This window comes from Pezoporus occidentalis, unplaced genomic scaffold (genome assembly GCF_034315485.1).
Source record: "Pezoporus occidentalis ecotype Australia unplaced genomic scaffold, CSIRO_AGI_Poc_V1 ctg1, whole genome shotgun sequence".
NCBI lineage: Eukaryota > Metazoa > Chordata > Aves > Psittaciformes > Psittacidae > Pezoporus > Pezoporus occidentalis.
This window is the reverse complement of record NW_026912778.1, coordinates 9,046,901-9,071,351: the sequence shown is the minus strand read 5'-3', so window position 1 is coordinate 9,071,351 and position 24,451 is coordinate 9,046,901. Positions and strand designations below refer to the sequence as shown.

The following is a 24,451-nucleotide window of genomic DNA, read 5'->3' as shown; positions in this document are numbered from 1 at the left end:
TGTCCACCAGGATATTCAAGTCTGTTTCAGCAAAACTGTCAGTCCAACCGCAGCCTGTGCTGTTGCTTAAGGTCATTTAATTCCAGTTGATTTCCCATTTGTCCTTATCAGACTTCACAATGTTTCTAGCTGCTTGTTTCTCCAGCTTAATGAGATTGCTTTGAGTAGCAGCCCCCTCAGTTTGGTGTCATCTGTCACCATTGTTCCAGTTGAAGTTTATCCCACTTTTCTGGTTGTTGATGACGGTATTAAGTAACACTGGCTGCAGTAGAGGGCTCTGAGCAATACCACTAGAAAACAGCCTATCAGTTGCCATGCACCCTGGAGCAACCAACACCTTGCATTGTTTACCCAGCCACTCTTCTCTCTTTCCCATTTTCCTAACAGGATACCGTAGCTATGGAATACCATGTCAAAAGCCCTGTTTAAGTCAAGACAAACAACATGCATTGATCCCTTCTCATCCAACCATCTAATCACAAAATTCAATCAGATTGGTGAAGCAATCTGACTGAGTCCTTGCTGAATCACTGCTGTTCCAGTCATCTTCTTGTCTTGAACGTATCTGGAAATGTTTTCTAAGAGAATGTGTGGTTATCTTGGGAATGCTTTATGATCTTCCTAGGAACCAAGGCCAGGCTGACCAGCCTGTAGCTCTCCAATACTTCTTTCTACCCTTCATAAGGATTGGGCATGACATTCCCTTTTACCACTCACTGGGAACTCTTCACATTCAATGTGATCTTTCAAAACCAACAGTACAGTCCTGAGACTACAAAATTTGCTTCTGGTGATAAGATACTGATATATTTTTACGCAACATTTTCCCCTCCTTCCAGATATCTAAAGCTGCATACATACCAATGACAGAAAAAAAAAAAAAACAAAACAAAACTTACTTGAGGCACATGAAAAGAAAGCTGCTCTAAAAAACTGTTTTTTAAAAGAGGTGCTTTCTTTTAATATACTATATTAAAGCTGAATATATGTTAGCTAGTTGAGCTTATAGCAGGTAACTTTCTTTTCACTATTATTTTATTTCCAGCTTAAGAAAGCTGCGTTTTAGGTTGCAATTAGATCACCTTCTATCAGAACACCCACAAGAAAGAAAAACCCTTCAAACCTTTAATTACAGAAGTGGCAGGAAAATGGTGATTGAATTTGTGATCTTACTCAGGAGTCCTGCTCAAAGGAATACAGATAAACATGGCTTTGGCAAAAAGGATCCGAGTAGGGAATTAAAATCTAGTTAACAAATAGAAAAAATATGACCACAAAGAAGTATGTCTGAAGTAAAAATGTTTAGGAATATTTTTCAGTAGATCTGGAGCTTTCTCTAGTAAAATGTCCATCTTATCCATGCACCCAGCACTCAACTTACACTTTCTGACTCATTTAGCTCACTTCTATGCTTACCTCCATTCTGCTTCTTTCAGGAAATCTGAAGTAAAAAAAATCCTTACATAGTTAGATTAATCAGCATGTTACTTTGAATTGCCTGCAAGTATGTGTTTAGTAATTGGGTAATTTGTCTTACCTTCACAATTAAAGTGAATAGAATTAGCACCCTTTCCACGGAGACATTTTCTGACACAGATAGGGGAAAGCTCGATTCAGACTATCAGAGAAACCATTTAGTTTCAGTATTCTACAAAATACAGCAGAAATGTGATTTGAACCTTTTGTTGGGTTGAGCAGTTGACCTCATTTAATACATTAATGTCAGCAACACATGCATGGCCATCACTAACATTGTGGTGCTAGTAATTTGTTGCTCAGACATGCACATAACAAAAGAGAAAGTACAATTACACCTCACACTTGAGGTATTTTAAGCTCTTCTGACTTTACCAGGCAATCCTGAGGCTGGTTTGGCTTCGCACTCAGGGAATTCTCCTTGTGTAGGGAATGTCACATGGAGCCCAGAGCAACTGTTGAGTGAACAGTGATTGTTATTCCATATTGCTAACCAACATCAGTGACAGAGAAACCCCATTTTTTCTGTTATTCTCAAGGCCCTGGCTCTCCTTGGTTGAGCAGCAGTCCTACAGATTCATAATAGACAGAATGGTAGAAATGATAGAAAAAAAACGAATAGAATAGATAGAAATAGAAATGAATAGACAGAAAAGCAAGGAACAGAGCTCTCTGGAATTATGTCGCTCAGTCAATTAATAATAATTTGGCATCTCTGTTAGAAAAATGGACAGTTTGCCCCGAACATCAAAACAATACCTTACCCTACCTCCCAAAACACCTTCATTGATAATTTCTCAAAAGAACTCACCAAAACCCAACCATTTTTCTTGTTTTAACCTTTCAACTCAATGCATACCTCTGTGATACATATGCATTTCCCAAATTCATAAAGCTAATGAAAGCCAGTTAGTGACTTTCAATGACATTCAGGAATTTTTCTTCAATGACATGTGAGATTATAAACAATCACTTTGTTACCACAGGTATCCACTCTGATACAACAGTTAAAAAATCACTGATTTTTAACTCTCTTCTCCTTCAGTTATCTAGCTTTCACCTCTTTGACATCCACAACAAATTTCAAGATGAATTGTCACTAGGCATTATCTTCATAGTTTGTGTTTGGTTTCTGATGAAAACATGACATACTTCCAGCAAACAAATTTGGAATTTTGTCTCACCTGGTCCAGTAGTTACAGCACACACATGAAACCTCCCTGCAGTGAATTTTTTAGAAAAAATCCACATCCGCTTGTTAAAAGTGACCAGACTAAATGAGACATCTGTTTACAAATTCAATGAGATGCTTTGAGATACATTTCATCTCTTACTGTATGTTCAATATTCTTGAATAGATGTCCTGCATCTGTAAAAGGACTTCAATCTGTTCTAGTCTTGTAGACTGTAGTCTAGACTGTGAAATGTAATTTAATACTTAACGTTTTCAACACACCTGTAAGCATTTTATTAGAAAAAAAGTGTTCTATCCCCCTCCAAGAAAAAAAAAAAGAAAAAGAAAAAAACAACACAACCCAAACTGGAGCTGTCTGTATTAAACAGAAAACTCTTGAGAACAACCTATAAAGAAAACTTGCTAAAAATATATTCCTAGCTAAAAATATTTCCTTCAGAAAAAAATCACTATGTTTGGGGGTTGGCTTAAACATAGAAAACAAAACAACAAGATGGGATTCAGAAGAGAAAAGAGTCTCTGTGCGGCTTGGGGACAGAGAAATCTTGCCTTCCTCTTTTGGCTTATCTGAAGAAAGCACAGAAATTAAGACAACAATACAGCGTCTACCATTAGACTCTTCTGTTCTCCTAGTCACTCAACACAGCATTTACAATACTCACATGAGCTACCTTAGAATCACAGAAACAACTAGGTTGGAAAAGACCTTTAAGATCATCAAGTCCAACTGTTACCCCAGGACTGCCAAGACCAACACTAAACCACGTCACTGAAGGCCTTATCTACACTGTATCTGAACACTTCCAGACATGGTAACTCCACCACTTACCTTAGCAGCCTGTTTCAGTACCTGATCACCCTCTCTGTGAGGAAAGTTTTCCTAATATCACACCTAAACCTCCCCTGGCACAGGTGGAGACCATTGCCTCTTGGCCTATCGCTTGTTACTTGGGAGAAGAGACTGACCTCCACCTCACCACAACCTCCCTTCAGGTCCCACCCGAGCCTTCTCTTTTCCAGACTAAACGACCCCAGTTCCCTCAGCTGTTCCTCATCACACTTGTGCTCCAGACCCTTCACCAGCTTTGTTGCCCTTCTCTGGACCTGCTCTGGCACCTCAATGTCCTTCCTGTAGAGAGGGGCCCAGAACCGAGCACAATATTTGAGACGTGGCCTCACCAGCCCTGAATACAGGAGGATGATCACTGCCCTGGCCCTGCTGGTTACACTACTGCTGAAACAGGCCAGGATGCCATTGGCGTTCTTGGCTGCCTGGGCACAAGCTGGTTTATGTTCAGTGGCCGTCAATCAGCACCCTCAGGTCCTCTTCCTCCAAGCAGTTTGCCAGCCATTCTTCCCCAAGCCTGTAGAGTTGCATGGGGTTGTTGTGGCTCAAGTGCAGGACCTGGTGTTTGACTTTGCCTTGTTGAACCTCATACCACTGGCAACAGCCCGTTGATCCAGTCTGTCCAGATACCTCTGCAGAATCTCCCTATCCTTCAGTAGATCAATACTCCCTACCAACTTGGTGTCATCTGCAAATTTACTGAGGGTGCACTCAATCCCCTCATCCAGATCATCAATGAAGATGTTAAACAATGCTGGCCCTAACACCAAGCCCCGAGGGACACCACCAACTAGATGTGACACCATTTCCCACCACTCTTTGGGCTCTGCCTCCGGCCAGCTTCCAATCAAGCAAAGAATACACCCATCCAGGCCATGAGCACCCAGTTTCTCCAAGAGAACACTGTGGGAAACAGTGTTAAATGCTTTACTTAAGTCCAAATAGACAATGTCAAAAGCCTTTCTCTCATCAACCAGAAGGGTCATCTCATTGGAGGTTCGTCAAGCAGGACCTGCCCTTCATGAACACATGCTGACCTAATCTCAAAAAGTAGTCATCTTCAGAAGCTGACAAATTAGAAGGAATCCACTGGTTCTGTGGCCTTTCAGTGTAATATTTCACATTCCAAATTCTTCATTCAAAAAATATATATACATATATATATATAAAGAAGAGATTCAGAGCAGCCCTGCGGAGAAGGACTTGGGGGTGGTGGTCGATATGAAACTTAACATGAGCCAGCAGTGTGCTCTTGCAGCCCAGAAAGCCAACCGTATCCTGGGCTGCATTAAAAGAATCGAGACCAGCAGGTTGAAGGAGGTGATCCTGCCCCTCTACTCTGCCCTCGTGAGACCTCACTTGGAGTAGTGTGTACAGTTCTGGTGTCCTCAACAGAAAAAGGACATGGAACTGAGGGAACAAGTCCAGAGGAGGGTCACGAGGATGATCAGGGGACTGGAGCACCAGTCCAGAAGATAGGCTGAGAAAGTTGGGTCTGTTCAGCCTGGAGAAGAGAAGGCTGTGTGGAGACCTCATAGCAGCCTTCCAGTGTCTGAAAGGGGCCTATAAGGATGCTGGGGAGGGACTCTTCATTAGGGACTGTAGTGATAGGACAAGGGGTAACGGGTTAAAACTTAAACAGGGGAAGTTTAGATTGAATATAAGAGGAAGTTCTTTACTGTGAGGGTGGTGAGGTACTGGAATGGGTTGCCCAGGGAAGTTGTGAATGCTCCATCCCTGGTGGTGTTCAAGGCTGGGCTGGACAGAGCCTTGGGTGACATGGTTTAGTGTGAGGTGTCCCTGCCCATGTGACGGGGGTTGGAACTAGAATACCTTATGTCCTTTCCAACCCTAACTATTCTATGATTCTATATGGAAATACGAAATACTCTTCCCCTTATATTCTTTCTTCCTATGTACGCTTACAGTACGTATTTGAGCATGTTTTCAGTCTAGCGTTAACCAACTATTTTTCCTACTCAGGGCTCCCAGGACATAGTGTTTATCAAACTGTAGCCTGCTTTTGTCCCATCTAGAATGGTCTAGGACAACCTAATAATTTTCCATCCTCAGGCTTTATTGACAGAACAAGGAATATAATTTTCAGCAAGACACGTTTATCTTCATCAGAGTTAAAGTAAGGCAGGAATTAACTTTATGAATAGCTCAGGCCTACCCAAGTACTTTAAAAAAAAGTAATTCTAGTAATAAATGCAAAACTCAAATACACTAATGAATAAAAGGGTTTGTTCCTCTGAATTTATATCAAGATATATTTCATGTCGCATTTTAACAAGTTCAAAGATTTTTGTAAGTCTAGAGAGAATTAACAAGAAAAACTGTAACCATCAAGCATGGAATTTAATTATTACACTGTAAGAGAAACAGCAAATATCTAAAACGGGATTAAAATACTTTGCATTCTATACTGAATATTCATTTAAACCTGACCAAAAAAAGCAACAATATCTCTACTTTCTTCAAAACAATTTCCTAAAGACTGTAATGTGACATATATTATGATGACATATGGTCAATCTTACATAAGTAAGACAGGTTATGCTTTACATCAGTGCCTCAAGGAATGCAGACTACTAATATTGCTATTACCAAGCAATTTAAATCATAGTATAATTATACAGGCAGATGATTGCAAAACCCTTCTAGTTTCTTTTCAGCATTTAAATTGGAGAGAAATATAATTCAAGACATTTTAGTTATAAAATGCATGAAATCTAACGGGTGAAGCTAACAAAATCTGCAAACTAAGCTTACTGGAGACAGCTTAGAAAAATCAAGCAAACTAAGCTTACTGGAGACAGCTTAGAAAAATCAAGTTCAGTATTTTATTTATGGTACAAGGTAGCATTAGCATAACTTTCACAAAATAACACACACAATTTGGAAAACAAAATGTAAGCATAAAGACATCACTTCAGCTTTGCAGCTTCTTATTTATTTACTACACATGTGCAAATTTTATTTTGTCACTACAGGCCAATAGAACTGCTTTTCCTGGAACTTATTCACCTTATTAATTCTTTCATTTTCTTTTTGTGATGTTTCAGTTACTCTCTGGGTGTCTATTATATTTGTTCTGGTAAATATCTTCATTTTGAAAAGTATTTTTTATTAAGTCTAGAAAAAAACATTTTGTCTTTTCTTTGACTTGGTTATTTCTTAGGGAAGTTTGAGAGTATGACTGCTCTGGCTATCTCCCTAGATTTTGCCAGAGATCGCTTTTTAATCTCTGTTGAATTTCAACTAATTTGAAAGAAAGAAATTGCAAACAGAGAAGTTCCTTGACTTTTTACAGTTCCGTGTTTGGTCTTTTGATATTTACCTTTAATTTTACTGGGTTTTTTTTCCTAGTTCAATCTGAGCCCAGTTCCATTAATTTAAGTATATTTAATTATGAATAGTCAATAGTTATAAAAAAATTACTTATATTTGTGACTATATTCAAATATACTGATAAAATGGAAAAGATAAATCCCTGCATGGAGTTTATGGAATTAACACACAGGAGTCTTAGCTTCCTTAGCTAAGCTATAAAAGAATTCCTGTCAGATCATTTTACTGAAGAGGTCAGTAGTTACTCATTTCTAACTTTCTGTACACTTCACCAATACTAATGCAGCAAGCTTTATTTCCTCATACACCCTCCACACAGCTTATGTCAAGTAATATATATTCTCAGCAGCATGTTATAAAACATGATATTGATAAACTACAGTGCAACTGGATATGGTCAATACTTTCTTGAGAAGACTAAGCAGTGTGGGCCACTTTTCCACTGCTTTGCCTAGGGCCATGAGTCACTACTTAAAATCTTAAGCAATGTACTTTCAGCCAGAGGCCAAGTTCTCTCTGCAGCAAACTTCACAATACTGGTCCAGAGCTTGGCACCTGATGAGAGTGCTGCAGTTTGCTTTTTGCTGCAATGGAGCAAGCAGTTGCAAGAAAATGGTATGCCCTTGGGTCTCTGTGCCAACATGGAATCAGTAGTACTAAAGCATTCCTTAATATTGATCTATCTGTAACTGCACACAAATCATATATCTAGATCTGTAAGAATTAAACAGTTTTATACTATCCTTCAAGGATAAGCATAGTATGCCTGTGCGTGTAAATGTAAACATGGAAATGAATTTCAGATACAGACTGTGAACTAATAGTCTTAGGACTGTCACAACATGTAGAAAAGTTGATTCATGTTGTTGATCTACAGATAAATGCCTGTCTAGAAGTTCAGTGGAAATGAACCCCAGCATTGTCACCATGGAAACATACTTGCATGAATAAAATAAACAGGAAAAATCCACGCTGAATGTTCTTCAAAACTACTCACAACCCTTATGGGCAAGAAAAGAGAATCACATCAGTTTAAAAAGTACCTTGTAATGTGGTATGATACACTAAGATACACAGTCACTATCTTGACAATAATTCAATATTGAAGTAAAAATGAAGCATTCACCTAGTAATCATGTACCCTAGAACTGGTTCTTTTAACTTAGTGTCATGTTCATTGATACCAACAAATCAATAATTATGGCTCCATTTTGTAATCAATGACAATAAAGACATAGGTCACAAAGTCACAGGCTTTACCTGAAGAACTTGAAAAGTGTATCAGAAATTATTTCTTTCACAAAACCTGATTGATAGTATATGTACTCATTCATGCCACTATTTCTAAGCAAACTTCATCAGGAATCTACATAAATAGGTGATTCTTAAGCCACTATACTTTTGCATATTTAGAGTCAACAAAAGCATGACAGACATGTCAGAAGATCTGGAAATCACTGAGTTACAATAGTGCAATTTTCAGATTTACTGGAAAATACAATTCGCTGCTTTCCTAATGCTACTGTTTGACATTGCCTTGGAATGCCTGACAACTGAAGCAATATATAATTAACGTAAATATGAGTAGAATTCAAATACAAAAGAAATGAACATCAGGAAACATCTAATTTTTAAAAAGCAGATGTTTTTTGCTTTCTTACACAGTCTTAATTAAGATGACTTAGATTTATCGTATGTTACCAGCAGAATCAATACAATACCTAGAGTTTAGCTTCATCAGTATTCTCCAAAACAAAGTGTGCAATGTTTTCCATACTGCCTATAGCTAAAACCAGAAAAGAACTTTCTCAACTACTGCTTCTTCTGTGCTGTGCAGCTGCCACAGAGTGTTCAGTCTCACAAGAAAGAAAGGCCATATCCAAGTTTTATCTAGTTCATAACGGTAAGGAGATTGAGGAATCTGACAATAACAGATGAAACACTAACAGACAGAATGAACATGTATAAAGCATAAAACCAGGGACATTCAGGATAACAGGAAGTGCATGACAAACTCAGCGAAGACCAGCTTGGAAAAACTGAATGAAAACAGGTAAGTTAAGAAAAGTTATCTGAAACTGAAAAACTATAAAGAAAAACATCCTTACAAATTCTTTAAGAGACTGCCTATGTATAGCTTGCTCTATGGTTTCCTGTATTCCAAGCATCCTTCCCTTGTATTTTAATACTCTGTTCTTCCCTTCAGATTGTGAACAAAACAATCACAGGTCCTCCAAATCTCCTTGTTACCATGAGAAGCTGTCAGTTAATACCCATGGCTCATATAATGTAATTTTGGATTTATTTTGAAGGGTTATAACAATTATCAGTTTGTACTTTTTGACATAACTCAAAGTTCATGAGGCGACATCCTTCCCTCCTGTTGCTGGCTGCTCTTCCACACAACTGTAAATTAAGGATGGTCACCAAGACTGGGTTTATCAAGTGCAACTGGTTACTTCATTTTCGTATGGTATTTATTAAGCGTGCAAGCCTGGAATTTTTACCTTGACATACATGTGAAAGAACTGCAATAAGATCAGAATTTAAAGTTGTTTCTGAAGCATTTAAATACTTGAGCCACCATGCTAAAGATATAAAGTCTGAATAACAGAAACATAAATAACAGCTGATTCATGGTCAAAACTTAAATGAATGAGAAGATTATGAGAAAATTAAACTGCCTTGATAGCTTAAAAATAAACTTGGAAATGAATTACTAGCCAAACTTCTTTTAAATTCAACTGTGTTTTCTGTATATTTTAGCAAGTATTTAAAACCAAGACAGTCATAGTAGATCTTTCAAGAGTATATGAGTGATTCAGAAGCCCCATGACTAATTATATTTAGAAAATTAATACTTGTCTTTAATTACTTGAGCATAAACCCCACAGTTTTAATATCATGAGCAAAACCATCTGAAGTGTGTAAAAAAAAAAACAAAGCATTTGTAACTAAGATTGAGAACAATTCAGTATTACAGTTTTTACATGTTCTTTGTGACTAGGAATTTTTTAATGAAATTTGGCACTATATATTCTAGAATGCATAGCATTGTACAATGCAAAGAAAAGATCAGAAGACTCAGCATATATAAATGTCTGAAGGGAAGGTACAAAGAGAGCAGAGGTAGGCCCATTTCAGCGGTGCTCGGTACCAAGACAAGAGGCAATGGGCACAAACAGAAACACAGGAGGTTCCCTCTGATCAGGAAGCAACAATTCTGCACTCTGAGGGTGACTGAGCACTGGGAAAGGCTGCCCAGAGCAGCTGCGGAATCTCCATCCTTCAAGACACACAAAAGCTATCTGGACACAGCCTTGGGCAACCAGCTCTAGGGGATGCTGCTTGAGCAGCAGGGTTGGACCAGAAGACTTTTAGAGGTTTCTTCTAACCTCAACCATTCTGTGATTCTGTGACTCAGCAAGGAAAGCATTTCTAATTTAGAAAGACAATACTTAAATGTATTGTATACATCTATGTTACTAAAGCAAGTATTTGGCTAGAACTTGGTACAAAAAAACCCACAGAATAACCTAAGGAGGTACGTTGGTTAATTACTTCACTCAGCCCAACTAACAGTACCCTAGAATACTACCAAAATATTGTGATAGACACCAAACTCCAGAAAATTAAGACCAAATATAAATAACCACCAATATATCACACACATTCATTCACATTAATACTTATGATGGATTCATATTTCAAAAGTTTCTGGCAACAGGGTATTATCTGGCTGGGCTTTAAATTAACTTCTTATTATGATTATTATTATTTGCTGTTTATCCTTTGAGCTAGAGGATTTGTCTATTCTTTCAAATTACTTTTAAATCATAATGTCATTAATCATCACAAAACAGTGTACTTCTGGCAAAAAAAAAAGTCAAAGGGAATTCTTGACTGAATTGGAATTACTACAGGCAAAAAGTCTGAACTATTGAGCAAATATAAGGTTTGCTTTACATGCAAATTTTTTTTTAATTATAATTTATATTTGTAACTACAGAATTATAAAGCTGTACAGGTACATAACATGTATGCTATAATCTGTGAACTATCTCAGGACCCATCTCCTTTTATTTTTTTTTGGGGGGGGGTTCTCCTCGCATTTATGATTGTCTCTTGGATGCTTCTGGATTACGATTAAGATACTTGAATGTAATAGAAAATTCTTAGGTTTATGGAACCATTAAATATACAATAATAACAACAACATTTATATTTCTATATTGGCTAGGTAACAACTGGCTTAATATTTTGCAATGTTCACCATGCAGCATTATTATGCTACCAAAGTATGGAAGACAAATATTTAATGTATCCATAATATTTTATACTGCATTTATTAAAATTTTGCATAACATGATCTCTGAACAACTTTTATGGTATTACAACTAACCCTTCTATTTTGTAATTATTTCAGGTAACTAAACATCATGTGTACATGCATACTCCGTAAGTAGTATGGAAACATCTCAGCTACCTTTAAATTTGAATGAGCAGTAGAGTTTGTGGCTCAAATAAATAATCACGGTAATTGACTTTCCTGACACTACAATTCATGCCCAACTAAATAAACTCTCTTAAAAAAACACTGCAGTGGTGGGTATTTTTTGCTGGCCTCTCTGTGTTTCTTGATTTTTATCCAGATATCTTCTGGATATAGCTCACTGGGCTAGTTAAGAGTACATTTGAAACACATTCTCTGACTGCATTTTTAGCTCTGTTTCTGTGACTGAAACAAAGTAGGGATTGAACTGCATTCTGAATCTCAAGAGGGGTGGTGTTGCCTAAACAGTTGAAGAGTAACTACCATATATTGAATGATGAAATACAAAGCACTACCCTGCCTCTAAACATAAGGAGAAGTATACATTCTTCCTGAGAATAAGCAGAAAAGCTCAACAGCTACAGGGTCAGTTGGGGTGGTGACTATTCAGACCTCGTAACTCTTGGTCATACTACAACTAACAATGTAAACTGCTGTGTTTAGAACTGGCAACAGGTATATAACCAGAAGCTTAACACTGTCAGCAAGCTGTCTGCCTACAGAAGATGCACTGAAATTTTTATGGCATATGGGCCCAAAAGCATGACTCCGAGTACAGATACTAGAACATGTGAAATAACTCATTAGCAAAAAGAAGAGCTAAGCATTAACACACAAAACACACTAATTTTTGGGGGGGCGAGGGAGGGGTATTTGTTTGGTTGTGGTTTTGCTTGTTTTAATGTGAAGTGCATGAGTATTATGAAAGAAATATAAAGGAAGGTATTCCCTACAACAGCTGTTAAGTCACAGATGTGGGGCTTGTCAGAAAACTTACATAATTGGAAATGCAAACAAAAATAACATATCTAAATGTATTTGAATATATATATATAAATGAATGTACTGATATATTACTACCTAAGGTGCAGTACACATGACACTAGGAGGAAAACAACTTGCAATTTTTGCCTGCTTAAAATCACAGGATTCAAATACTAGACATAGTTCTGTCACTCACACCATAACTGTTCTGTGCAACTGGGGCACATTAAGCAAAAGCTATTTTTCAATTACTATGGAAACTTACTGGGATAAAAAAAAATTTCATAATTATTCTGATATCAGTCTACAATTATATTATTGCATTCATTCGCAAGATGGGCCAGTTAGAGAAAACAAACCCAAAAACAATGTATTTTAACTGATGGCAAATAGCAAATATTTCATAGCAAAATCGTTGAGTCAGTCCTGCAACAGAACTGCTGTTTTCTGCAGGGATGTACTTTCACTGGTAGCTACAAGTCATGATGAAATATGACAAACCATAATAATATAATAATAAAATGAAATATTTGTGGTGATGAAATGTGGTGACGTACACCAAGTACAGATACGTTAACTACACAGCCCAGAACTTTTTGCAGTTTTGAACTTCTATGTCTCTTAGAAGCAGATTCCATTCCTTTAACAGTTAAGCGTGCTAGCGGGATTGGAAGGGTGCTTTTTTTCAAGATACCAACATAACTATTACATTTATACGTGAGGTACTGATGGCTACTGAAAGAAGAAACATTAAATTCATACTTAACACATTGATGTAAGTGTATGAATGTTGTGTGAGCAGGGTGTAAAAATAACCCTGGAGTACTGAGAACCAGACGTTTTCTCTAGTCAATATTAATACTTGTACCTCTCATGTAGGGCTGATGGTCGACACCAGGAATTTTACTTCTCACTCCTTAAGCCTCCGCATTAGAAAAGTTGTTATTCTAATTAGATTCCAACTGGAGTAACATCTGGTTCTATCTTAGCCAGATGTGCTACTTATTCAATAGCACGATGATGCAGAATTAGGTTACACTAACTTATATTTATTTATATTTTATTTCAAATTACAGAATCATAGTGGTGAAAAATACAAAACTGCATTATTCCAGTAAAACACACATGAAAAACTGTATTTACACTAAAAATTACACGATATACATAACTTCTTTAGAGACAAGTTAGATGCCTCTGACCAAGCAAGAGAGGTAAAGTCAAAATGAATGTAAACCAGACACCATATATGAAAGATCTTTCACCTGCTAGCCTCCTAATTAGTTATATACAGTCAGGTCAACTACAGTTCTGCTTTTTGAGGAGCAATGTCTAGACTTTAAAACTGTATTTCTAATCTGCCTGTGAAAAACAGGCAGATACATACAACTACACAAATAGCACATGCACACACAAGTCATATGAAATCATACATGCTTTCCATGACTGAAATAGCATACACAGACTAAAAAAAACAGTTTTAAGGTGTTGGGATTCTGCTCCTTTGCCTCTCATTTAATTAACCCCAAATAATATAAATATAAAAAGTTATCAACATCTCACATTTTATATCTCTTCTCAGAACTACCAGCCTGTAAATAAGCATAACCAATGTTTACTTAAGATACTGAATATGTAGTAAGTTCAAAACAATATTCTTTTTTTCATCTTATAGATCAAAAGAATTATATATTTTGATCTAACAGTATCGAAGACTGCATCATCTCACATAAAAACATCACACAATCTCTTAGAACAGAGGGCACTGCAGTATATTTCTTTGATTATTCAAATATCAAACATGCTTTCCAAGAAACTCAGTCAAAACCAGACAAAGAATACTGCACCTAAACAGTCATCATTTAATACAAAGTGATGAGGAAGTGGCAGATAATGAAGAACAGCCTGAAGATGCAACAGCTTGTCATTAAAATTGCATTTCCTCCTCCGTGATGCTCTGAGATCACGAGACACAGTTGTGCTGTAAGAAGTTTCGAAAAGAGACCATTTTCTTTTAAACATACAGAGATATATGATGTGTTTCAACTAGAAAATGAAGTCTGAGCAATCAGGTAACAGATGCTTCCTTTAGAAGAGGGGTAGAGTTTAAAGAGGACAGCTGAATTTCTGAGGGAGGGTAATGTGCTTTCTCCTGTTGTCCCTTATTTTCTGTATTGGGAGCTATGATGGATACACCTCAGAACTTGACTCATATGTACCATGCCATGGGAAATAAAATACCTGCTGCAGGAAAGTCTATAAATACTATAGTTGTTAACAACTTTTCCTGCAGGCAGTATATAAGGCCAACTTCAGTATCATCAACATATAGAATCATAGAACAGTTAGGGTTGGAAAGGACCTTAAGATCATCTAGTCCCAACACCCCTGCCATGGGCAGGGACACCTCACACTAAACCATGCCACCCATATAGGTCCAAAACTATCATAACAATCCAGATTTTGAAATTAGAAATGTGTGGATTATTTGTAACTAACTTGCATCATCACTGCAGTGACTGCACTACCCTGAACAAATATTTTATGTTGTTTGGAAAAATATGAAAAATCAAAATTTTCAATATAGATGCTTGCCAGGGAAGTGCTTGAAAAGAACAGACTTCTAAATCTATACCAAATATTGTTTTTTACTGACTTACTTCTTAAGATACACATAATTTTGCCCAAAAAGTACACTCCATGGTTCAATGCTGACAGGTTAGAAAGGGCAACATTTTGCAGCCCACTAGGTTATCAAAGTTAATTTAGAGAAGGATAAAAAAAAGAAATTATTTTGTGAAGTTGGAAAAACACTACTAATCTGATTCATTTAGTATCTCTCTCACAATGTATCTGAAATGTTACTTCTAGTACTGAAATAGTTATTTGCAAAATTTAAAGTAAGATGCTTAGATCTTATTTAAAATCCTCTTTCAAAGAAAATTTAATTGTAGGAAGAAAAACAGAAAATAAGTATTTGAAGAGCTCAAATATTAAAATGAACTTTGAGCTCATGAAAAAATAAAAGCGGTTAACTGGTTGACACGATTTTACTCTTATGATCTGCAAGTAAACAAAAAACAGGAGGCCAACAACTACCATTATCATGCTTTTGTATACTACAATAGCTTTTGTATACTACAGTAGCTTTTGTACACTACAATAGCTTTTGTATACCAAAATATCATGCCTGGAGATATTAATTTTCAAAACCTTGAGTACACACACATTGGAGTATTTTAATGGATCTGAATCCTTAAAATATCAAGAGTGTTAATTATGCAATCATAGTATTATATGAACACATCTTGGAACAGAGTTAATTTATAAACGCATCAATAAGGAATCAATGTAAAGAGCTGATAACCACCTTTTCCCAGATATTTTGTACGACTTACAACCAGAGAGACTGGATTTTAAGATTTGCTACACTAACATTCTTTCAACCCTGCATAGTTCTGAGTGTCAATAAGGTTGTGTTTGACTTATTTCAACAAAATATGAGGACGAAAAAAGAGTGCAATCTCTTAAGGGCATTAAAAGAATAGAAATACATTATGTATAAATTAAAATTATAAACAGTCCTTCCAATGCCCTACTTTCAAAAGTTGCATCCATATGTTACCAAATAATTAACGCTGACAGTTGAATAAACAATAAAAAGTTATGACAAAAATAATTTAATCTCAAAGGGAAATAAACAACTGAAAGTTTCAAACTTTTGGGTAAGTGGTGTTGGAATAGAATTGATAAATCACAAAAATACTTTCTGCTGATACCACCTTACCATCTGCTTACCTCTTGTTAAAATTCGAATGCTATTACCCTTCAGTTTACTGGCATTTCCAAATCCCCAATTAGTATAGAAATTCCTAGCCTGTTCCTAAGAGGTCTAATAGGTCCTGAAATATTTGTTATTTTAGATTTAGCTAATTCAGTATGTGTAATGATATATATTGTATGAAGTAAATTTCACTACAGCAGCATTTATTCCCTAATAAAATGCAAATGCTTGATCCACCTATATTAAATTCAACAGTTTTTACAGTCAGAAAGTATCACTTTGCTGCAAAAATCTAATCACAATGGTTATATTCTTGCCTGGAAAGACTGTGAAAATGAACCTTAGAAAATAGGTCTGGAAGGAGTCTTAGTAATTAATTTGGTCTATCATCCTGCCCTGACAACCATGAAGCAGAAAAGAAAGCTATGTACTACATCCTGGTAGGGCAGCACAAGCAGAAAAATTTCGCAGTGCCAACTGCAGTGAAATATTTTATATTTAAATAAATTTGATAAACATTCACAGCTTCTGCAGTTGTTTTGTCTGTTACAATTTGAAATATGTAGAATTTACAGGCATTTTAAGATTTTAGTACTTGAAAAATTTAAATCCATCAAAACTAAAGCAAATATCACAAGTTCAAAGTGCAGAAGAGAGAGGAGAGAAGGAGTAGTTTCGAAGTACTAAGAAACCACTGTCTATAAATAGTTTATTTTGGCAGGGACTTCAGCAAGACCAGCTTTTCAAGTCTAATGATTGAGAAAAAGCAGTAAGAATTACACAGATCTGACTCTTAAAGCACATCATTTTAAATTAACAGAATTTATAAAAACTTTATGGGTGCGCTGAGGCAAGTATACAGAGAAGTTGTAGTAGCATCTCTTATAACGAGTTGGTATGTAATATATGTTGCATAGCTCTTATTTGATTATTATTCAAGAGAACAGTCCTACTGAATTCTGAGAAATTGGATTACATATATACTATATTATGTACACAGGTACATGCATGTCAGTGTGATTTACACTTCCAAGTGAACAGGTCCTAATAAAATCAGCAGTAGGTTTTAATTTGATATGGTAAAAAAACACAGTAAAATATAAACAAAATGCATACAAGAAAAAAATCTCATTCCACCAATTATAGCATTACTAGCTGGAGATGCAACATTATTTTGTATTCATGCCCTGTTTATCTTTTAAATGAGAAACACAACTGTAATAGTGTCTATATGCCTGTGTGCTCATATATGTACTGTCATATCTCAGTGTATGTACAAGTATATACATGTGCATGTGCTCATCCTTACTGAGAACACCAGAAAGTAATATGAAAATAAGAATTATCCTTCTAGTGAGACATACAGGACTATTCAAAAGGAATACTTAACTTGTTTATTAAATACCTTAGCATTAGCATGACTAAAAAAGTTGCTTGAGAAGATGTACAGTGTCAGAAATAGAAGCACTTGATACAAAACAGCTATAATCCAAAACAAAACCACAAATATTCAGTTTCCATGTTGCTATATGATTGTGGGTCTGAAGCTGCCTTCCATGAAGATGACAGGCAGGGGGGTTGGTGTAAGTAAAGCAAGCAGGTTTTAAGTTTCTGAATAACTAACTTTCAAAATTTTAATTTCATAATCAAGAAGTCAAAACAAATACAGAAGCTTGTGGGGTTGAATCATTCTTGGGTTTCTTTGTTGTGTTAGCAGTATTGTAACTCATTACCTCAGTATTCTCTGGCATGATTGTTATTTCCTACTCACAAAACAAGTCTCATCACAGAGAAGTTAGTTTTAGATCTACATGGGCACACACGCATGCATGTTTATAGTGTAAAAGTCATGTTTATACTAGTATTTAACCTACAGAAATGTTAAAAAATACGTAATTCTCAACCCTACCATCCATAAAATCCCACTGCCCTAACAGCTTTTTTGTCTCTTTCACAAAAACTCAGCTAAAAAATAAGTTCTCTCTTAAAATGTTATGAAAATATTAGTCATACTAACTGCCTTTTCCCTCCTCTCAGAGATTTTTGGTGGTGTAAAGTCCTTACTGGAACCCAGCTGACATAACATCATACTTATACTGAAATCTTCATTAGAAGTTTTATAGAACACACTGTCAATAGTACCAGTTTCTGTCAGATACCTCCACCAACCATTCAATCCAAGATTTCTTTGGCCAGAAAGCAGAAAACTCTATTTATACAAGATTCCCTCTTAAGCAAATTTATTTAGAAGGAAAAGAAACTTTAAGAAAGCAAGCTCTACAAAGAAGAATTTGGGAAATCAAAAAAGTAATACTGCTTAAACCTGCCTGTAAAGAAACCAGAGAAGAGACTACAGAATCTTCATCACTGATAGAAATATTTAACTCTGAGTTTCAACCAACAGATATGAGCCACCTGTTCAAATACTTATAAATCTGCAGATCTGCAATAAAAATATGACACAACAGTGATATGATAGAGATACAGAATTGCACTGTCAGAAAGAAATTTTACTAGGATTACTGTCATCTTTGGAAGGCCATCACCACACTGGTAAGTTATTTTTTAAGAATTTAAAATAAAATGGTGGAGCTCTGGAGGTTAAAAGGAAAATAGATTCTTTCTGCCTGTTTTAGTTTTTTTGGTTACTTATGACGCTGGTTGTGTTTCTCATTGTTTTGCTTTGCTTTTCACAGCAGAGGGAAATGAATCTGTAATTTCTTCTGTTTCCAGAAGGATATAATCCAGGAGTCAGACACAAACAGTTAAAGCAACAACAATCCTAGGAAAATTATGTCAGAACTATTTCATTCCCAGGTTTTTCTCTTTGCTTTCAAAAAAGAAGGTACTATCATCAGTGATATGTATTACATGGGCACTAATTTATAGTAGTTTCAATATTAGTTAGTGTTTATACACCATTAAAAAGTTTTATAGATACAGTGGAAAAATATAGGACTTAGGAAAAATTCAGCTACCCTTTCCCTTCCAGAAAAGAAAGCAACCTCACAGTTCCTCTTGCAGAACATGTAGAATCAAATCCTCTCAGACATAAAGGCCAACTGGAGCCTGTTTTTCTTCAGCTGATTATTATAGAAATAAATCTACTAAAATAAAATCTGGCTATCAGGAAGATCAGGTAAAATACCCAATGCAGAATCTGATGGAACTAAAACTACTTTTCTTAAAAGAATGTGCAAACTCTTTAATGTTGCAAAAAGTAGAAAAAGACTATTTTTTTTTCACTTCAGAAATAAAAAGGTTGTATTTTTTATTTTTACCAAAGCTTTTCTTGTGTTTTTTTTTTCAATATTCTTGTCTACCTCTCAAATTAATTTAAAAAAATCTAAAGAACTATGCATTTTTTTGACCTAGCTTTGTCTGGTGCAGTAAGGAAAACAGTGAGGCACTCAGGACTAATACACAAGCAGTTACGCTGCAAGGGGACTATTACAGGTTTATCACTCAAATATAATGATAAAAATGCAACTGTGAAGAGAAAGACTTTAATAAAGTTTTGATGGAAAAAGGTCACCAGAAAATGAATGCAGGCAATGAAATTCAGTTACTGCATGATGTGTACATACCAATTAATAAAAACTGATACATATACAGATACATATAGAAGGACATAAAACATATACATCTGTATATTTAATTATATTTTAAGACTTTTTTTTAGAAAAAATCATATTTATGTTAGTTTTGCTACTATTCCTATCTAATGATAGGCCTCATCTGGATTTACTAGAGTTCAGATACATACACTCTAGTTAGTATTCCTATTCCAGTTTTTTCATCTTTTCCTTTTCCAATTTCCATCCCTTTCAGGTGAAAGTTGCTTCATCAAAACAGGTAATTGCTTCTGCTTTGCAATGCCAAAGAATTTGCCACAGGTTCTGGTAGGCTTTAAAATTAAGATGGAAAAAAAGAGTTCTCTCTCTTTATCCTTATCCCTTTCAAGCACCCTTTCATCTCATTCCCTTCAATGGCGTCCAAAGTCATATTTCACCATCGTTTATTCTTTTCTACTGTTTTCTTGCATTTAGTTACAGAATCACAGTATCACATTATCCTAAGGGTTGGAAGGGACCTCAAAAGATCATCTAGTCCAACCCTCCTGCAAGAGCAGGGTAACCTAGAGTACATCACACAGGAACTTGTCCAGGCAGGCCTTGAGTATCTCCAACGTAGGAGACTCCACAACCCCCCTGGGCAACCTGTTCCAGTGATCTGTTACTCTCACAGTAAAGAAATTTTTCCTAATGTTCACGTGGAACCTCCTATGCTCCAGTTTGCACCCATTGCCCCTTGTCCTATCACTGGACATCACTGAAAAAAACCTAGCTCCATCATCCTGACACTCACCCTTTACATATTTGTAAACATTGATGAGGTCACCCCTCAGTCTCCTCTTCTCCAAGCTAAAGAGTCCCAGTTCCCTCAGCCTCTCCTCATAAGAGAGATGTTCCATTCCCTTAATCATCTTTGTAGCTCTGCGCTGGACTCTTTCAAGCAATTCCCTGTCCTTCTTGAACTGAGGGGCCCAGAACTGGACACAATATTCCAGATGCGGCCTCACCAAGGCAGAGTAGAGGGGGAGGAGGACCTCTCTTGACCTACTAACCACACCCTTTCTAATGCACCCTAGGATGCCATTGGCCTTCTTGGCCACAAGGGCACATTGCTGGCTCATGGTCATCCTCCTATCCACCTGGACCCCCAGGTCCCTTTCCCTTCCACTACTGTCCAGCAGGTCAGCCCCCAACCTGTACTGGCACACGGGGTTGTTCTTCCCAGATGCAAGACTCTACACTTGCCCTTGTTGAATTTCATCAAGTTCCCCTTCGCCCAACTCTCCAGCCTGTCCAGGTCTCACTGAATGGCAACACAGCCCTCTGGTGTGTCAGCCACTCCTCCCAGTTTAGTATCATCAGCAAACTTGCTGAGGGTACATTCAGTTCCCTCATCCAGGTCGTTGATGAAAATATTAAAAAGCACTGGTCCCAGCACCGACCCCTGAGGGACTCCACTAGTCACAGACCTCCAGCTAGATTCTGCCCCATTGACCATGACTCTGCCTTCTTCCTTCGAGCCAGTTCTTGATCCACCTCACTACCTAACCATCAAGCCCACACTTCCTTAGCTTATCTATGAGGATGCTGTGGGAGACAGTATCAAATGCCTTACTGAAATCAAGAAAAACCACATCTACCGCTCTACCATCATCCATCCACCTAGCTACCTGCTCACAGGCTATAAGGTTGGTCAAACATGACTTCCCCTTGGTAAAGCCATGTTGGCTGCTCTTAATGACCCCCTCATCCTTGATATGCCTAGAGAGGCATAGTTACAGTTTTAGTTCTTGTCTTCCCCACAGTCTTTCCCCTTCAGCTTCAGTTTTGAATGTCAAAATTTTACAATGGCTAAAGAGGAAACCTAGAATATGTTGCAATTCAATTGCTCAGATCACAGCATTTTAAATACCAGTCATAAATCTTTTTGTCTTTGTATTTTCTCTTCACAAAAAGACACTATTGCAAAAATTCTTCTACATCTCAAAATGGAAAAAAGAAAAGGACTGTTTGGGGACTACTAAATACGTACCATGTTTTCAAAATCTCAAAAAGTCTTGAGAAATCACACATTTCCATATCCACATTTTATATAGTTTTGCCTTACATTTCATCTCTTCGCAATGACACTTTAAAACTGTGTCCTGATTATTGAAAAGGCAAAGCAAAGACAGACAAACGGGAGAGAATGACGGCTAACACTGGTACCTGCTGCTGGGCTATCAAATTTTGAAAGCAGCAGTGAAGCAACCAATCCTTTTGAGTCTCCCTTCATTGTTACCATAAAATTAGGCTTGTGTGTTGGAAGGACTGAAGAACAGTTTTCAGCTTTCTGTTCAAGGAGTCTTCTAGACTGATGTCTAAATTTTAGTCCTCCCTCAGCTGGATAACACTGCATGATTGGGAACTTTTCCTGAGCATGTATGATCTTTCTTTCTCCATTTGATCTCAAAACTAGATTTTAAAACACAAACACAGAGACTATTTATAAGCAGATCCATACATAGATCTGCATTTGTGGATTGTAGTAAGAATTAATTAAAAAAAATAAACAAAAGTTATCCATACAACTGTTTGATAGGTTGCCTAAATATATACTTTCCCTTCCCTCATCCTTCTTCCCAGATGAGCACTATTATTATTTTGACACTGCCTGTGAAGACTGAGTTTTTGGCTCAGTCATAATGCATTTGTACAAGCAAAATTCTGAACATTTTCTGAAAGCTGAAGAGAGGCCAAGCCTCCTGGAATGGCCTCATAGGACTTTTTTAATTTTCATGTTTGATAAATCAACAAGCATTTTGTTTGTAGCAGTTAACCCCAAAATATTATTTTTTGTAAAAATATTGACACTAAAATGAATCACAAATAACAGCTGCTTTAACTATTTGATTACCTGAAATAGGCATTAATGAAACATTATTATATCATAGTTTTGTATTTAATTTTGTACTTTCCTGGCACATTTAGATAGCAGAACTCAGCTCATACAACTGTCATTCAGTGTTATTTAAAGATATTATCCAGCTCCATAAAAAAATAAATAGCTGAATTAGTTGGATGAGCATCATAGTACTTCCTTATTACATTCTGCAAAGGGATTTATTTAAGTAAGAGAAACAACATCCAAGAGATTTCATTTTTTTCCAATTAATAAAGTCATTAATACAGATAAATGTAACTGACAAAGACTTGAAATTGTAATTCTAACTGTTTGTTGATTACCAGTCAGTTTTAACTTATATAGAGAGAAATATTGATGTATCTAATATTAAGCTTAGTTAACAACTATTCAAGTAGTCTAGCACAACTGAAAACTAAATTGGTCTTAAAACACAAGGCTAGTACACTAGAACTCTCAACCTATCATATACATGTATTTTCATTTTAATTTTCTTCAGTAAGTTTTTTCCTTGGTAATTTGACTTAAAATATTTGGAAAAAAAAAGCATAATTCTTCAGCAATTTACACAGATGTTATTGTATTAAATTTATTATTTACACTAAGCAGTGGTAATGAGGCAGTAAAACATTTATATGTCACTATGTTTTCTGATTAGCCAAAAAAGTTTTATGTCTCATTTAAAAGCAATTTTTTTCAAAGTACTGGAAGCAATTACATTATGCTGTAAATTATTAACCTGTAGTTGTTTTCCTAAAAATAAAAATGCATTAAATATTTATTTATATAGTGTATATTTAGTCTATATTTACAGGTATGCGTACACTGTGTGCACTTAGTGTATATTTAGGCACTATATAGTCTATACAGTCTATAATTATGTATGTGTGTAAAGTCTTAGAACCGGCAAATAACTTCTAAGCATTAACTCATCAAATAAATGTAGTCACCACAATCACAAGTAAAAGCCTCATTTCTAGAGATCTACACAGCACCATATAGGAACATACAGGATCATATAGGACCCACTCAGAGGGACAGACAGAACTTAATTTCAGACACAGTAATCTGGTGTCAGTTTCTTTGTCTGGAATCATGTAAGTTCTAAATGGCTGAATGAAAAAGGCTGGTTTGGGTCTTCCATTTAGTGGAATGTAAATGCTCAAAACAGACAATTTTAGGAGGTTTCTACAGGACAGAGGTTGCTGTTTTCTTAGGGTTTTTTGGGGGGTGTGCTTATTGTTTTGGTTTCGGGGGGAGGGTTGTTGTGTGGTGGAGTTTTTTTTGTTTGTTTGTGGGGGTTTTTATTACTTTGAAGATATAGCATGTGGCCCAATCTGTCATGTAAAGGTAAATGTTAAATGTTTTCACTCTCTTCAAAATATTTCAGAGGTCTGCTCAGCCAGATAGGTGAGACAGGTTTTAAAAAATCTTGTGGCATGTAACATAAGAGGGATTATAGCACAGCTGAGAACAGACAAGGAAGCAAAAGAAAGCAAGTGTTGAGGCCAGTACTGGCATAGGAAGCTCTTCTACCTAATGTAACTGAATACTTCTTGTTTGTAACTCTTATCATGCTGCAAAGAAAAGGAGATACAAGTCAGCAACAGTTTTAAGCCATGTTATCATTTACAGCAGCTAGGTTATCAGGACCAAAATACATTTCCTAGACTTACGAACTCCTCACTGCCAAAGTCTGGCTATGTGAGAAATTCATTACGGTCCTGGGTTATGGCTTAAATTCTCTCATACACTCTGTTCTTATTCTCCTTTCCCTGGTGAGATTATACTCACATTCTCCATTCCTGAACTTCAACTGTTGTACATGAACACAGATCAGCATCTACATGGGAAATATCACACAGTTTTCAACTGCAACATCGAAAACTAATAGCAAAAGGTACATCAGAATGAAGTTTAGCTATTCTTTTAAAAATTCAGGGGACAGAGGGTAAGTATTCCCTAACTCAAGGCAAAGCAATAAAGAAAAGAATTAGCAAGCAC

The 24,451-nt window shown here is 36.4% G+C and overlaps 1 protein-coding gene and 1 long non-coding RNA gene across 3 annotated transcripts in view; one reads left to right on the top strand and one right to left on the bottom strand.

The window, feature by feature from the left end:
* The window catches only part of LOC134166701 (uncharacterized), a 97,629-nt gene that overhangs the window by 43,476 nt on the left and 29,702 nt on the right, over positions 1 to 24,451 (top strand). The window lies entirely within an intron of this gene.
* LOC134166803 (uncharacterized) overlaps positions 1 to 24,451 on the bottom strand; it is a 704,714-nt gene that overhangs the window by 675,247 nt on the left and 5,016 nt on the right. The gene's annotated exons all lie outside the window — the stretch shown is intronic.